The 18430-nt window shown below is 44.8% G+C and overlaps 1 protein-coding gene across 2 annotated transcripts in view; it reads left to right on the top strand.

Annotated features, from left to right (window-relative positions):
• The window catches only part of LOC147899017 (1-aminocyclopropane-1-carboxylate synthase 6-like), a 102861-nt gene that overhangs the window by 12497 nt on the left and 71934 nt on the right, over positions 1-18430 (top strand). The window lies entirely within an intron of this gene.

An 18430-nucleotide genomic window follows, 5' to 3' on the forward strand; every position in this document is an offset into this window, starting at 1 on the left:
CAATGTACATACAGTAGGACTGCAGATCCATCCGTATGGCAGTGTATCAACCAACTGGAATGTCATGATCACCCATCATAGAAGTCTCATGGCAGAAACACTATCAGCATCAGTGCCTCGGGTGAAACCGCAATGTCACCAAGTGACCTCTAGATATCCTGTGAGCTTGCTTGCATTGTCAGTGCAGAGGTGCTACCGCCCCCATGAGCATCCGGTAATGCTCCAGACATATGGTTTGCTGAACTGGCATGAGGGACTATTGCAGTAGGCTCGAGACCAAATGCCTCCAGAGAGAGCTGTAAAATTTGAGGTGAATCTGCCAATTCACTCTCTTCCATCCAAATCGCATTGTTCGTAGGATAGTTCTTGCACTTCACACGATAGCGTCTGGCAACTCTACCATTAACTTTCCATATCTTGTGTGCCACAATCTGCTTAGGAATCAAGACCTCATCTTGCTAATCAACTTCAGGTTGCTCTTCAATTGGCATATCCTGTGGCACTTCTCCATGAAAAGGCTTCAGCAAGCTAACATGGAAAGCATTGTGGATGGTCCACTGCTCAGGTAGCTTCAGCCTGTAAGCTACCTCATTGATCTTCTCAAGAACTTGAAAGGGGCCGTAGTACCTCATATTCAGCTTAGTGTACAGCTTTACCTTCCCTTTCTTGCTCCTGAGGTGTGCTTTAAGAAAGCGCAGCAACACCCAATCACCTTCAGTGAAAACCCCTTTCACCCAGTCCGTTCGATGCTTATCCACAGCTCTTTTCTGTTTATCTTGGCTGCGTTGGAGGGCATACTTAACCTTTGCATAGGCTGCCCACAGCCCGCAAATCCTCCACATACTCATCTGCCACAAAAATTTTCTCCTTTGTATGCAAGATAGGAGGAACCTTCCTCGCTCCTTCCACTATTTCAAACCATGCCTTACCCGTGGTGCAATAGGACTGCTCCTAACTGACAGTAAACTTCCCTAAATTTGGTAGAATATGCAGGAAAGTTAGAGTAGTGAAGTACCTTATATTTTAGGAAAAAGGTAGGAGAGGAAGATCATGGGCTGGATCTTCAACAGGGACTTGTGAGGGGCTCCACAAGGACAGGAGGGAGTCAATCCTTTTTAGAATTCAGCTGAGTATTGAACTCTTGCTGTATATTCTATTTCAGTAATGAAGTACAAGTCATGAATGAATTGCCAAGTACAACTAGAGCCCTTATATAGGTATGGCCCAGGGCAGTACAAAGCAGTGTTGCTTATGGGACGTATCCCCTAAAAAAAGAAGAAAACACTTACAAGCCAATAAAGGCCTTTCTACTAACTTTTAGCCTAAATAAAAAGTAACCCTCTGTTACAATCCTCCCTCCTCAAATAGAAATTTGTCCTCAAATTTGAAAAGGCTGTAACCTGGACATACAATGCTCCTTGTAAACCTGAACAGCTCAATTCTGGTCATATCAACTGAACAATGAAGTTTTTCAGTCAATACCTCCCTGTAGGCATGCTGATCTGTAAATGGATCATATAATATTCCCAAGAAATCAAGCAATTGGGTGGAAGAGCTATGCTGTCCAATATAACAGATCTGATCATATAATCCAGTGAGAGGCATGCTGATCTGAGAAAGGATAGTGAATGCTGGCTGCAGCATGTCCATATATGCTATATAGCAAGAGAAAATCAAATCTGCTCATAAAGACTCAATTTTGGCCATAGAATTCAGCTAAGCAATTGAGGGTACTGCTCCACAGTTGTAGATGGCTGCCAAGAAGACTTCTCATCAGGTAGACCTCTCCATTTGATAAGATATTCCATGTAGGACTTGTTCCTCAACACATGATCTCTAAATCCAAGGATCTTCTCAGGTATATACTCAATTTGGCCCTCTTCATCCATAGGAGGTAGCTCTTCCATAACTTGCTCCTTAGGCCTCAAATACTTCTTGAGCAGTGATACATGGAATACTTTGTGTATTCTAGAGGATGGTGGGAGCTCCAACTCATAAGCCACTTCCCCAACTTTCCTCAAAACCTTGTAAGGTCCATAATACCTATGAGCAAGTTTAACATTGGTATTACCTTTCAAAGAAGCATGCCTAGACTTATGTAATCTGAGAAATACATAATTCCCTTCTTCAAAATGAAGATCTCTCCTATGCTCATCAACATAATCCTTCATCCTTGCTTGGGCCCTTACCATATTATCTTTACATTGCTGTAATAGAGCAGTCATGTGAGCCAAATCATCCTTGGCTTGCTGGCCTGTCAATGCTTGATCAATAATGGTTGATGGGACATGAGCTTTACAGCCAAACATGGCTTCAAAAGGGCTCATACCAATTGAAGTGTGCTTGGTGGTATTATAACAAAATTCAGCTAGATGCAGCCATTGATCCTACGATGCTTGGGTCTCATAGCAAAAATGCCTTAGATACTCTTCCAACCAGCGGTTAACCCTCTCTGTTTGCCCATCAGTTTGGGGGTGATCTGCTGTACTTGGGGTAAGAAGTGTTCCCATAGAACTGAAAAGCTCTTGCCAAAAATGCCCCATGAACTTAGCATCACGATCACTCACAATCTCCTGAGGAAGTCCATGTAATTTAAACACATTCTCCATGAATTGCTTAGCCACCTTGGAAGCTGTAAATTGGGTCTTAGTAGGAATGAAGTGGGCAGCTTTAGTAAGTCTATCAACAACCACAAAGATACTGTTCAACCCTTAGAGGTCACTGGTATACCTGTAATAAAGTCCATGCTGATATGTGTCCATTTACCTTGAGGTATAGGTAGAGGTTGTAGTAGACCAGCTGGCCTCAAATTCAACTCCCTGTTTTGTTGACAGGGCTTACAGCTTTGAACATAAGCAAGAATGTCCTTCCAAAGCCCCTTCCAGTAAAAACTCTGTTTTACCTTATCATACGTCTTGTTGAGGCCTATATGCCCAGCCATAGGAGATGAGTGAAATTTCTGCAAGATTAGCAGCTTATAGGAGGAATTTTCAGTAAGAAATATTCTATCATTATACCACAAGAGCCCATTGTGCAACTTGAAATTGGGATATTGCTGACAGTCAGGATCTTGCAAGTCTTGGAACATAGCAGCTGCTTGAGGATCATTGAGATACTCTTCTTTAATGCCATGGATCCAATCTTTATAAACCTCAGTAATAGATGATAAAGTACAAGCCCATATCTTGGAAAGAGAATCTGCCACAATATTTTCTTTGTCCATCTTGTAATCTATGTCAAAGTCATAGTTTTGCACAATGGATAGCCATCTCCTTTGCTTGGGTGATAGAGAAGACTGAGATAGAAAATATCTGAGAGTCTTATGATCAGTCTGGACCTTGACATGGCTGCTATAAATGTAGTGGTGTCACTTTTTGATTGCATGAAGTATTGCCAACATCTCTTGGTCATAAATGTGGAAACTTGACTCCTTGTCATCCAATTTCCGACTTTCAAAGGCAATAACTCTTCAGCTGCTGAACTATTATTATTAGGAGTCTTACCATGTGCTGAATCCTTATCCATATGAGCTGTAACTCCACTAGAGTGATAGGTCCTTCGGGCAGAAGCCATAAAACCAACCGGTTCAGTTACATGTATAGGATCATCATCATCATCATCTAAACCTGAGTCTCCATCAATTTGGGGATCCACATGTCTCTTCCCATCATAAATTTGGCTTCTCCTGAACTGATCAAACCTTTTATTAAAAGTGGCAGACATGTTTTGCATCCTTTGGTCAATCCTCTGATTATTGGTCTTAATCTCATTAGTTAACTCCTTGAATATCTGTAGCATTGGGTCCATACAACTCTTTATGATCTGCTCTTGGTTAAGGGATGCTTGTACTTGAGGAGTTGCTGCTAAATCCCCTTGAACATTGCCAACATGAGGATCATTGGGCTCAGAAACTACAACCTGATCATCAACTGGTTCCTTTTCTGGGATGGAATCAAAGATACCCATTGGCTGCTTACTAGTTTGACCAGTAGACCTCTTGACATGCATCTTTAATGACTTGAATCTAGAGTAAATGGATTGTCTTAAGCCCTGATCAAAACCAGTACCAAAAGCCCCAAATGCTAGTTTTGCCCTAATTTCGCAAGTCAAATTTTTGAGAGAACATTTGAAAATTTCCACTTGTTTAGGTGATCCTTATGCTAGGACTGAACCAAAGGGCCAATCAGGAGTAGAATTTCATAACATTACACCTGGATGGCTAGAAATTGCTAGAACCTTTGGCAAATAGCAATTCTGCGCTAGCTGTTGCACTGAATTTTTGAAATTCTCAGTAACAAAAAACCAGATTACTATTACACTTTGTCAGTTGCATTCATGGAGCTAGGCGACCATTTGCACTAGAGCTGACCCGAAATGGAGCTGTACATCTGAAGTTCGCAGTAGTTCCTCCATGCCAGCCAGTCGAAATAGCTCATAACTCCTCCAAATAGTCTTGGATCACCACCAGACTTAGGGAGCAGCCTTATGAGATTAGGGCGAACAAATCAAGCCAAGAATGTCCTAATTTGGTGCATGAAAATAGCAGATCGTCGCTTTCTTTACTTTCTTGCGCCAGAGAGAAAAAAACCTCAATGTTGACTCATTCCTCCATCCTTTTAGGAATCTCACGCATAGAAATGATCAGGGAAGCAAGGGCTTTCCACTGATGTAAGAAGCCCCAAATTCCGAGCACTTCGAAAATTAGGGTTTCTTAGAGCCTGCCATGTGGCAGCTCACAACAGAGAGCACTTCGGGCGCTGAATTTTTGCAGAGAGGTAGGCCCTAGGCTCAAGAGTAGATGCTCCAAATTTCAAAGTGATTGGACAAAGAATTCCCCACAAATTCCCACAAAAAGTGCTCTGATACCAATGCAACAGGACTACTCCTAACTGACAGTAAACTTCCCTAAATTTGGTAGAATATGCAGGAAAGTTAGAGTAGTGAAGTACCTTATGTTTTAGGAAAAAGGTAGGAGAGGAAGATCATGGGCTGGATCTTCAACAGGGACCTGTGAGGGGCTGCACAAGGACAGGAGGAAGTCAATCCTTTTTAGAATTCAGCTGTATATTCTATCTCAAGAAAGAAGTATAGTCATGAATGAATTGCCAAGTACAACTAGAGCCCTTATATAGGTATGGCCCAAGGCAGTACAAAGCAGTATTGCTTATGGGATTACCTCCTAGGATGCCACGTGGCAACTTATGGTATCTCCTAAAAAAAGAAGAAAACACTTACAAGCCAATAAAGGCCTTTCTACTAACTTTTAGCCTAAGTAAAAAGTAACCTGTGAGGGAAAGAGTGGGGGAGTGGAACGATGAAGACAGAGAGAGAGAGGGAGACACAAGAAGTGTGGGTGTGTAAAAGTGTTGAGCCACATAGGTTTTATTAGGATTAGGTTTTTCACCCTATGACTGTCTTAAGACAGTCATAGGTGTCATAACTTTAAAAGGGTGGCAATGTGCCTTTACCCCAACAACCTCCCACCTAAAGGCCAATGTGCCTAAAGGGGAGAAAAGAATAAAATTACAGCAATATACAGTTACTGTATACAAGACCATAAAATAAGAATGGTCTCATCCTAATCCCATGATGTGGCGGCAATGTGCAAACCGCTCTGTAGGCAAGCTCTTAGTGAGCAAATCTACAGGATTATCATCAGTATGCACCTTCACAAGCTCAAGTCGCTCGTCTTCCAGTACCTCCCTGATGAAATGGTATTTCACATCTATGTGCTTGGTTTTCTGATGAAAGACCGGATTCTTTGCCAACATGATAGCACTCTGACTATCACAATGCAAAACTGGCATATCTCGTGTAATGCCCAAATCTCCCACCAGCCGAGTAAGCCATATTGCTTCCTTGCAAGCCTCAGTGGTTGCAACATATTCAGCTTCAATGGTTGACAGTGCAACGCATTTCTGCAACCGAGACACCCATGATATAGCACCTCCTGCAAATGTGAAAATATAACCGGTAGTAGACTTCCTAGTCTGAATCTGTAAAACCATGCACCAATGCATCCTGCCTACCATAGCATATGCACAAGTCTTTGGTACCCTTGAGATACCTCAAGACACCTTTCACTGCTTCCCAGTGCCGCTTGCCTGGATTTGCCATATACCTGCTGATGACTCCCACCGCAAAAGCAATATCCGGACGAGTGGCAACCATGGCATACATCAAAGAACCAACTGCAGATGCATACGGAACCTTGGCCATTTCAGCCTTATCATCATCTGATCTGGGGCTGTCCTTACTGCTGAGTTTTAAATGTGGAGGCAACGGGGTACTAATAGACTTCTCCCCCTCCATTTTAAACCTCTGCAGTACTTTGTCAATGTACTCCTTCTGTGACAGAAACAAAAGTCCCTTGGACCTGTCACGAATAATCCGCATACCAAGAATATGGTTTGCATCACCCAAGTCTTTCATGTCAAAAGACTTATGCAGTTGCTTCTTCAAAGCACTAATCTCCTGCTGAGATTTGCTGGCAATCAGCATGTCATCCACATATAGAATGAGTAGCATCAAACTGCCATCCTTTGCCCGTTTGGTGTACAAGCAGTGATCGGTCTCACACCTATGATACCCTTGGGACTGCATGAAGGCATCAAACTTCTTGTACCATTCTCTTGGCGCCTGCTTGAGTCCATACAAGCTCCTCTTGAGCTTACACACAAGCTGCTCTTTCCCTTTAACAGCATATCCCTCTGGCTGACTCATATAGATCTCATCATGGAGATCTCCGTGAAGAAAAGCAGTCTTCACATCCATCTGACATAAATCCTTGTCCTCATGAGCAACAAGAGCTAACACTGCTCTCAAAGTAGTCATCTTGACTACAGGGGAAAAGATTTCATCAAAGTCAATGCCCTTCTCCTGCTTAAATCCCTTGGCAACCAATCTGGCCTTATACCTCGGTAAAGCATTTGAATCCACTTTGACTTTGTAAACCCACTTGCATGGCAAAACCTTTCCGCCTGCAGGTAGCTGCACCAAGTCCCATGTATCATTTTGAAGTAGGGAGTCCATTTCTGACTGCATGGCTTTCTCCCACTTCCTTTTCTCAGTTCTTCCCATAGCTTCCTTGAAGCTGGAAGGCTCACCACAATCTGTCAGCATGATAAAATCAGCCACATTATTGGTTCCTGGAACAAACTTGTCAGGAGGCCATTGTACACGGGTGCTCCTCCTAACAAAATGTTCCGGATTAGGCTGCTGTCTAGCCTGTTCGTCATGCATGACGGGTGGCTGTACCACCATATTTGGCTGTTCTACAGCCCCATTTGCTGGCATATCCAGTGGTGCATCATTGGCAAAATTGTCTGGCTGATTTTCAGCCTGTATACCCTCTTGAACAGGGTTATCTACAGCAGCCTGCTGCTGCATATTAATGGGCATTCTTTGCTGTCCGACATCATCATAAACAACCCTCCTGTATTCCACAGGTTGCACGGGTTCTTTGTGTACACTATCCTCTTTAAAGATGACATCATTGCTGCGTATAATCTTCCGTTTGACGGGATCCCATAACCTGTACCCCATGTCACCTTCGTCACCGTAACCCATGAAGATGCATCTGAAAGACTTTGGCTCCAGTTTGGTGCGCAGTTCTTTGCGTATATGAGCAAAGCACTCGCAGCCAAACACACATAAGTGCTTATAGGAAGGTGGCTTGCCAGACCACACCTCCTCTGGTACTCTCAACTCCAAAGCCTTGTTCGGCGACCTGTTAATTATGTGAACTGCTGTTTGCACGGCTTCTGCCCAAAAGCCATGGGGCAATGCAGCATAAGACAACATACATCGAACTTTGTCCTGAATAGTTCGATTCATCCGCTCACTCACACCATTTTGAGATGCATTATGAGGGGCTGTGAGTTCCTGTTTAATGCCCTTAGCTTCGTAGAACTGTACAAAAGCATGTGACACATACTCACCCCCATTATCGGATCTGAGGCATTTCAGCCTGCATCCTGTCCGATTCTCAACCTGAGCGACAAACTTCTTGAAAGCATCTAAGGCATCGCTCTTATGCTTCAAGAAATAAACCCACACTCTGCGTGTGGCATCATCAATAAAAGTAATGAAATACTTTGCACCCCCTAGTGATAGCTGTGGCATCTCACACAAATCAGTGTGCACTAGATCAAGCGGTGCTCTATTTTGGGGAGTTCTCCTCTTATGAGGAGTCATAGAATGCTTGCCAAATATGCAATGATCACAAGTAGGCAAATCTGAAAATGAAAGAGACGGCAGATAACCCAAACGTGACAGTTCTTGCATTCGTTTAACGGACATGTGTCCCAACCGGCTGTGCCACAATGAAACCTTTGGCAGCTCGGTTATGGCAACAACATGATTACCTGCACTGGAAACATAAAGAGGGTACAAGGTATCACTCTTATAACCCTCAGCCACTACACCCTGGCCATCAGTAATCACCCATTTGGAATCCCCAAATGTGGTGTGGTAACCACTGTCATCCAACAAGCCAGTGCTAATCAGATTTTTCTTGATTTGCGGCACATGGCGAACACCATCAAGCATAAATATGCGTCCATCAGGGAATACTATCTGTATACTGCCAATCCCTGCAATCTGACATGCATAGTTGTTGTCAAGGTGAACAACTCCATGAGTACCTGTGTAGGAAGTAAACCACTCCCTATGAGGAGTAACATGAAAAGAAGCACCTGAATCCAAGAGCCAGGTGTGCATGTCATGGCCATCAATAACCAATGTATGTGCAATTACAGCAGAAGAACATAATACATCATGTCTGTCACTGTCACTGTCCTCTGCTGCAACATTCACTGCATCCAAGTCATCTGCCTTGGCCTTGCCCTTGCCTTTGCTTCCACTGCCTGCATCCTTTGTCTCAGCCTTCTTGGCTTTCTGATCCCGTATAAACTTGAAGCACTTAGACTTCACATGTCCCTTCTTGCCACAGTAAAAGCATTCAATATCCTTTTTGCCACGGGATTGACTGCGGGATTTGGACTTGCTAGCAGATCTCCCCTTCTGCTGAGTCCTACCTCTTTCCTGTACCTGCAAAGCATTGGAAGCCTTGCTGCCCATATTATTCTTCCTGCTCATCTCCTCCATAAGGAGAGAGCTCTCCACATTAGCATACATAAGAGTGACATTTGAATTAGACAGGGTGGCCTTGAAAGTGTCCCAACTCTCAGGGAGGGTACACAACAAGAAAGTAGCCTTGAACTCCTCATCAAGGTTCAATCTCTGTGCAATAAGCTGTGTAAAGATGGCATTGAACTCACTCAAGTGTGAGGTCATAGCTGTACCTTCCTTCATGCGAAGATTGACAAGCTTCTTCAACCAATAAACCTTACTGGCTGAACTCTTTTGGGCATACAACTCTTCTAGCCTCTGCCATAGACCATAAGAGGTCTTTTCAGCCTGAACATTGAACACAAGAGAATCACTGAGAGTAAGCATGATAGCAGCCCTAGCGGACAAATCAAGCTCCTCCCACTCATCATCTGACATCCCAGATGGCTTGACACCCTTCACCCTTATGGGCTTAGAAATCTTCTTTAGCAGAAGTACATTCAAACATTGTTCTGCCCATAATGCATAATTGTGTGCCCCTTCCAATTTCTTTATGTTCAGAATTGAAGATTCACTTCCCCCTGATGCCATATCAAATAAGGAAAGTACCTGACTCCCTGTAAGTCAAAAAAATGACTAAATAAAATTCTGATTTCTCAGAAAACCTGCTCTATCAAGAGCCAGGAGCACTCACAATAGTGCTGTTTTTACTGTCAAAAAATCTGCAGCAAAACAGAAAATTTTCCCTCCAGTCACTGTACCTTCTGACACACTGTACCGTGCTCAAATAGGCATAAAACAGTAACTTCAGAATGCTGCAGCTGTTCCACAAGTGCTTTATCAGTGCATCATCATCTGACGAAGCACAAAACACGGCTGTCCTGGACACTTCTCCCACCTCAGATGAGGTATTGCACTGATTTTATATGCATAAACCACTTGTCATACACTGTTTTGTTTACTGAAAAAAAAGGCTCCAAACACCTCAGCCTGTCACAAACCTGCAACAAAGAATGGGACAAATCCCAAACAATCACCCTTCTGCCAAGGGGATAAAAGGCATCTGAAGTTCTCAAACAGTAACCCAAGTGCTCACAAGCAAAATCTGGGCAAAAGCCCCTTGATTTGACACCTGTACCAAGTGAAAAACACCCTCAACACTGAGGTAGCATACAAAATACAGCGCTCTCCTGGCACTTTCACCTGACAATGTAATGCATAAACGGCCCTGTGTACACAGTAACAACACAGATCCCAATGTACAAGCACTGAAGAGAAAATCTTTTGAGCACTGTCAACGATGGACAGTTAGGGACCGAGTAAACTCGATGCGCCCTGGCCAAGCGTGACTCGACTGAGATTTTCAAAGTGTCGTACACAAAATGTGACCTGCAAGAAATGTCACTGAATACACTGCGGAAACAAGACCAATGTGGGCAACCTGGCTCCACACTGCCTCAAGGCATACACTGCATACACTTCCAGGCAAAAGCCCTATGAAAGTGTCACCCGAAAACTGAGATTTTCACTCAGCAAAAGCATAAAAGCCCTCTGCAAAATCAAGGCATTTGACCTTCCCGAAACAAAATAACTGTGCAACCACCACACACTGTGGCAATAGTCACCTCAAGCACGAGGGACACGAGTGTACATGCTGTACCTCAAACACACAGTTTTAGAACTGAACAAATTCCGGGAATGAAGAGCAGAGTGCTCTCTCTTTTCCTTCTTCCCCAAAAACAAAATTTCTGTGCCTGCTGTACCTCCTGTACGTGCGCAGGGTACTTGCTGTACCCTGTACCTGCGAGGGCACGAAATCCAAAAATTTTTTTTTGACCTGAACCTCCTGTCGCAGCGTCCGTACGGTACGGTTGCCTTGCTGGTCACGCGATCGTACAGCCGGTATGACGGCCTGTATGGATTCCGTACAGCCGGTACGGCTGGCTGTACGGGTCGCTCCGGTACGGCTGCCCGTGTGCAACTTGGGTGCGCGCCGGTGCTGTGCGCTGGCTGCGCCCGCTTAGCAGCTAGCTGCTGCTGTTGCGGCTGCTCGCGCGCAACCTACGCGCGGCTGCTGCGCCCGCTCGCACGCGCTGCCCTGCACTGCCCCGCTCTGCCCGCGCGAGCTGCCTGCACCTGCTGCCGCTGTCCGCTGCTGTAGGGTGCGATGCCCGAGGAGAGAGGAAGGGGTAGAGGGAGGGGTAGACCGGAGTGGAGAGGGAGAGGTAGAGGCTCTGATACCAGTTGAGAGGGAAAGAGTGGGGGAGTGGAACGATGAAGACAGAGAGAGAGAGGGAGACACAAGAAGTGTGGGTGTGTAAAAGTGTTGAGCCACACCACAAACTCATAGGTTTTTCATCCTATGACTGTCTTAAGACAGTCATAGGTGTCATAACTTTAAAAGGGTGGCAATGTTCCCTTACCTTAACATAACCCTCTGTTACATGTGGAAGAGTGCACTGTATTGTTGTATGCATACTCAATCAGTGGCAAGTACTGTTCCCACTTTGTTTTGTGCTCAGACACATAGCATCGGAGCAAATCCAAAGCTGTAGAATTTGCCTCTTCTGATTGACCATTAGACTGTGGATGATAAGAAGATGAAAACAGCAGTGAGGTTCCCATGTCTTCAAACAAACCTCTTCTGAACATGTTGGTCATCCGTGGATCTCTATCGCTCACGATAGACTTAGGCATCCCATGATACTTGAAAACAGATTTTAAGAACTCCTTTGCCATCTGCTCTGAAGTAATCTTCCTCCTTACTGGAATGAAATGAGCCATCTTGCGGAATCTGCAAATTATGGTCCAAATGCCATCATGACCAGAAGGAGTGCGAGGGAGATAAAAAACAAAATCCATGGCGATACTCTGCCATGGTCTATCTAGTATAGGCAAAGGCTGAAGTAAACCGGGCTGTTTCTGCCTGTCATACTTCACCTTTTGACAAGTGATGCATGTCCTGACATAAGCCTCAACATCCTTTCGTAGTGAAGGCCAATAAAAGTAGTGCTCCACTGCTTTGAGTGTAGACTCAATACCCCTTCCATGCATCATCATAAATTTCTCCTTACATGTGTAATGATCATGCCTATTTCCCTCCATAAGCTGATCATAAATACGTGCAAAGGCATCATCTGTAGCATAATGCTCCTTCATGGCATCTAGCTCATTGTGATAAGCAATGGTAACTGCAGATACCTGTGGTTTCTTGGACATAGCTTCCGTACGTGGCCTTTTGGAAAGTGTATCAGCCACTACATTTTCTTTCCAGCCACATGTACAGTCTGAAAATGAAAAGTAGAAAGGAAGTTTGCCCATCTCATGTGCTTTTCTGATAACTTTTGTTGAGTGAGAAAGTATCGCAACGATTGATGATCAGTTTGCACATAAAAATCAGCACCTAAAAGATAGTGCTTCCACACAGTAAGAGCATGAATTACAGCTACCAACTCTTGCTCATATACATTCATGTTGTGTTCAGCATCTCGGAGCAGCCTGCTCTCATATGCAACCACTTTACCTTCTTGCATGAGTACTTCTCCAACACTATTGCCGCTTGCATCACATTGAAGAACAAAAGGCTTTCGCAAGTTTGGCAAAATGATGACGGGATCTGAGCATAGTTTTTTTTTCAGCTCATTAAATGCTGCGATTTCTTTCTTTCCCCAACGGAAAGGCACTGTCTTCTTCTGCAAAGCATATAAGGGTGAAGCTATCTCAGCAAAATAGCGATTGAAGCGCCTGTAGTATGAACACAAGCCAAGAAAACTACGAACTTCATGTAGGTTCTTCAATGGAGGCCAATTTTTTATTGCCTCTTCTTGGCAGGGTCCATCCTCACTCCATCTCGTGAGATGATGTGTCCCAAGAAATGTATCTCTGGCATGAAGAACTCACTCTTCTTGGTGTTGACCAGTAAACTGTGTTTCTTGAGTTCTGCAAATACAACTGCCAAGTGTTGCCTATGCTCCTCTTCATCTTTCGAGTGCACAATAATGCCATAGAATGTACTCACAAACTTCCCTCGCTCTCTAAAAATGCGATCCATCATGAGATTGAAGGTACCAAGAGCATTGGTCAAACCAAATGGCATAACAAGAAACTCATAAAGCCCAAAAGTGGTCCTGAAGGCAGTCTTATGCACATCTTCGGACCTGATTCGTATTTGGTGGTAACCGCTCTTCAAGTCAATGCGATTGAAGATGGCTGATTCCTCTAATCGATCCAAGATATCATCAATGCGTGGAATAGGAAATCGATTCTTGATAGAGATCTTATTGAAAGCCCTGTAGTCAATACACATTCTCCAAGATCCATCCTTCTTTTGCACAAGTAGGATGGGAGAACAGTATGGAGAAGAGCTTGGCTGAATCAGCCCCTTCTGTAGCAATTCATTGACCTGACACATGATCTCCTCCTGCTGTGCCGCACTCACCCTGTATGGTGGTCGGTTAGGTGGGGAACTGCCAGGACTGATATCAATAGTATGATCTTCTGGCCTCTTAGGAGGTAACTCCTCTGGAAGTTCATTTGAAAAGCAATCTTGAAACTGAAATAAAAACTCAGTTTGCTGTTTTTCCAGCTTGGGAAAATCAGAGTTATCCTCATTAGGTTCTTTTTCTTTGACAAAAATCAAATACGCAGAAAGATGATTTTTCATTATAGAGGAAATCGCTGAAGTGGATACAACTGGGACTGATTCTCCCTTCGAGTTTACATCAATGACTTGGGTTTTACCCCTATAAGTCAAGGTAAGCTTCTTGTCATGTGTATCTATGATAGCATGCACACGGTACATCCAAGGGGATGAGGACAAGGTATTTGAGTAGCTCGGTTATCCAGTAGGTCCTAGTTTGGATACCAGATGGGGGCTATGTGTGGCCTGATGGCTGGACGGCTTCAAATAGAGTTGGCACACTGTCAACTAGGCTACATGCAAGTGCGGGAAGGCATCCCATGACTGACCGTACTGAGGGTAGACGGAGCATTTCTCAAGGCAGTCCACTCTGGGGCTGCGGGGCCCGTTTGGAGCCCCAGATGATCCCGGATGGCTCTAATGTGTGGTCGGTGGCCTATTTCGGGACCGACTGGGTCGGTCTCCCAATTGGGTCTAACCGACTACGACTGGTGGCTATATAAGAGCAAGCCCGTGAAGCCCATCATTATCACTGGCTACAGCAACCCTTATTCCTTAGTATGCAGCCTCCGTCCTCTACTGTTTCCAACACGCCATCGAAGCTTCTCACACAGGAGTGCACGGCTGGGAGGCAGCACCATCTATTGTATCAGTTTTACAGTAATCAAATTTTTGATTCTCCATACTATCTGCTTTTCTCTCTTGCATACGAGATCCTGTTATCTGTTGAGCACAGACGTTGTATTGTTTTCTTACATGGTATCAGAGCTTGGGCTCTAGCAAGAAGATTTGGTAGTGTGTTTCTGTTTGCGAGCAGATTGTGAGAGATGGCCCAGCCCGCAAGATTGCGAATCCCACCGTTTGACGAAAGCGGAAAGTTGGACGGCACTCACTATCCACTCTGGAAGTTCAAGATGAAGACCATCCTAAGCGCATACGAGCTTTGGGATACTGCTACTGGGGTGGACCTAAAGCCGGTTGCGAGACCGAATCCAGCCAATGCAGGACAACAGATAGTACCAACTGCGGATGAGATTCTCGCATGGACAAGAAGAAATGCAGATGGGCTGTGTTCTATTGTCTGCAGTGTAAGTGATTCTATCATGGCGTTAATTTAACATGTCACCATAGCGGAGGAGGCATGGACGGTCTTGAAAAATCAGTACGAGACCACGAATCGGACGTGGATTCAGAATCTGGAGACTCAACTCGCAATCCAGAAACTGTCTGAGTCTGAAACGGCAGAGAAGTTCATCACCAGGGTGAAGAATCTGCGCGATCAGATGAGTGCGATTGGCATCACCATCACTAGCGAGATTCTAGCACGAAGGTGCATATGGATTCTCCCACCAAAGTACGACGGTCTTGTTACGGCGCTGAATACGCAGAATAGAAATCCGTTCCTCAACTTTGAGGATTTCAGCGCGATGCTTCTGGAGGAGGAGATGCGTCAAAAGATGAGGACTGGAGAAGATTCGGCTTTCTCGGCTGGATCAAAGAAAGGTAAGGGTAAGGACTCTGGTAACCCATCTTCTTCTGATGATAAAAAGAGAAAGAAGAAGATCAAGTGCTTCTATTGCAACAAGGCATGGCACAAGCAGAATGAGTGCCGGAAGAAGATTGCAGATAAGAAGAACGGAGTAAAGAAAGAGTCCAGCAACAGCGTGCAGGCAGTACCAGTAGAGCTGTTCGTAGCAATTGAGGAGATTTGCACGGAGGCAGTTCACGTACCTGCGGATGAACCTTGGATTATTGACAGTGGTGCATCGCGCCACATGACCAGTTGGAAGGATTGGTATACCTCTCTACATCCGGTAGGGAATGACATCCTAGTAGCAGTCGGCAATGATGCAAAATGTCCAGCAAAAGGAAAAGGTACGATTGCTCTCAAGTCAGATGGAGCTGTAAAACAGTTGTTCGATGTTCTTTATGTGCCAGATATCAAAAGGAACTTGTTGTCCGTTTCTGCGATCACGGATTGGAACCTCAAAGTTCACTTTGATAAGAATGGTGCACAGATTTTGGATCTTCAAGGGAAGGTCATTGGTAAAGGTACACGGCACAACAACATCTACGAATTCTCACCTTTCAGTGCTCCAGCCGATGTGAGCAACACTAAGCTGTGGCATGAGAGGTTTGGTCATCTAAACCTTAGTTCTTTAAAGGAGATGCATAAAAGTGGAATGATTGTAGACCTACCAGAAATTACAGATCTGCCCGATGTATGTGAAGCTTGCATGATGGGCAAGCAGCATCGGCAACCCTTTTCTAAAGAGGCCAGCAGGGCAAAGGCTCCTCTAGAGCTCGTCCATACGGACCTCTGCGGAAAGATGGAGATGGAAGCTTTGGGTGGTTTCTACTACTTCATGACGTTGATCGACGACTATAGTAGAAGGATATGGATATACTTCCTGAAGACTAAAGATGAGGCTTTTAGTAAGTTCAAAGAATGGCATGTAATGGTATTGCAAAAGTCACGGGATCAAGAGGCAGAAACCCCCACCACATACATCACAGCAAAATAGAGTAGCAGAGCGCAAGATGCGCGTCATCTGCGAAATGGGCAGGAGTATGATGAAAGGAAAAGATTTGCCAAAGACTTTCTGGGCTGAAGCATGTAACACGGCAGTTTACATTCTGAATCGTAGCTACACGAAGGCTGTGAACGGGATGACTCCACTGCAGGCCTTTTCTGGTAAGAAACCTTCAGCTGCACATTTCAGAGTTTTTGGATTGTTTTGTGCATGTCCCTGATGCTAACAGGACCAAATGAGAACTGAAGAGCCGGAAGTGTTATTTCTTGGGCTACGGTGAAGAGGCGAAGGGTTACTGTCTATAATCCTGTTACTAAGAAGGTAATAGTAAGTCGCGATGTAGTCTTCTCAGAACAGCCGCATCAATTGGAGGAGGATGCTTCCTTCCCAGACAACCAGGACCAGGATATCCATCCAGTACAACCACCAACAGTAGACCGAACTCCCCCAACAGTGCTTGGGAGGATTCAAGATAAAGAAGAGGAAGAAGAGCCTGCAGAAGCACAACGGCAACGGCCATTTTCGAAGTGGGTAAAGCAGCTTTTGGACGGCAGAGAATGTCACGAGGACGTGAAAAGTGATGTAAAGTATCTTCATAACTCAACCTACGCTTAACCCGGCGTTAACCATGGTTAAGTGTTGTAATGGTTTGGCCGTGAGGGACTGGCTAGAGGAAGTGCACACTTCCTAGAAGTTCCTAAGGGCAAAGTCTAGGTGCACCACTAGGTCCTAGAGGCAAGGCAAAGGCTTTAAAAGAGGGGTCTAAAAGTTGGGCCCAAGGACAACCAACGTTGTCCTTGGTATGGGGGTTAGGACTTTAATGAAGGGGCAAATGGCAAGGAGGAGGTGCCATTTGTCAAGCATGTGTATGCATGCCCTTCCCCCACTTTCCATCTCTCTTCCCTCACTCTTCCAGACGTGTAGGACGTTTTCAATTGTTCTTGTGCAGTTTTTGAGCCGTTTGAGCTGTTTCAAGCCTTTTTTCAGTCGTTTTAACATTGTTTTGATTGTTCCAAGGCTAGTACACACTTCTAGGAAGTGCCAGGACTCATTTTTGAACTTTCGGAAAATTTTCGTATGGGCTGTACGGACATCCATACGGCTGTAGGGAATCGGTACGGACGTGTTCAACTGCCTCCAGCAGGTGCCCGGGGTTATCTTTTTCTGTGTTGGACCTTTGTGCACATGTTTTTGGCTGCGTGGTGTCTTCTGGAGCTGTTCTGGACCAGCGCAGGCTGCAGGAGGAACTTTCCCTGTTGCTTTTGGCACCTTCTCTTAGGAGGACTCAGGCACAGATCCCGAGGCAATCATTTCGGGGCAGATTTGTGAACCATCTTTCCTCTACAGCTCTTTCTTGTTCACCCTCCGCTCTCTACCTTCATTTCTCTCTTCTCGTGATTGCTGGAAGACACCTGCACCTTGCGGGGAGCGTGGATAGAGGATAGGTGCGAGGAAGGAGCTCGCCCCTCTGCCACAGACAGCGGGAGTTGGTTTCAGGTTCGGTTTTTCCTTGTTCTTTCTTGCTTTGTAGCTTTTTGCAGTGCATGCGTGTTGTGTGCAGTCCTTTCAGGACTCCAACAGGTTCTAGTAAGCACCCAAAGGCCAAGGTGATCCTGTGGAAGGCCTAAGGACCATGTGATAGCCTTGAGGCTGCCTTGAGCTCAGTTTGCCAGTGGTTTGGATGCTTGAATGCCTCTAAGTTGTGTCAGATCAGAAGTGAATGCCTGAGTATGCCTTGCTAGTGGGAATTCTAGTGGTGCATTGGGATTAGATGCCTTGAAGACAAGTATAGGATTTGCAGAGAGGAACAGTGCAAGGTTGAACCCTTGTTGTATGTACCAATTTCATTCCTAAAGAAATAAATAAATACCGGAAGGGGCGCCAAGTGTTTGGGGCTAGTGTGGTGTCTTGTACTTGGTTCCATTGAGCAGGGGCACTCTAGCCTCCATCGAGTTATTTCTCAAGTTGTTTCTAAGTGGTATTGTTTAAAGTTAAGCGGTTGGAAATGATACAATGTGGCTGTGAATAATGAATATGCAATGCAAGTTATGGTCTACTGCCCTTTAGGAAACTGAAGTCCGGTTTTAGTGGTTCCATTGCCGGGATATCACCATCTTCCTACAGAGGTGAGCCCTGGAAGTGTTGGGTGAAGAAAGCCCCATTGCATTTTTTTTGTTACAGCCAT

The sequence above is a fragment of the Dipteris shenzhenensis genome, chromosome 8 (genome assembly GCF_047967505.1).
Source record: "Dipteris shenzhenensis isolate YYH24624 ecotype China chromosome 8, Dip_SZ_1.0, whole genome shotgun sequence".
Taxonomy (NCBI): Eukaryota; Viridiplantae; Streptophyta; class Polypodiopsida; order Gleicheniales; family Dipteridaceae; genus Dipteris; species Dipteris shenzhenensis.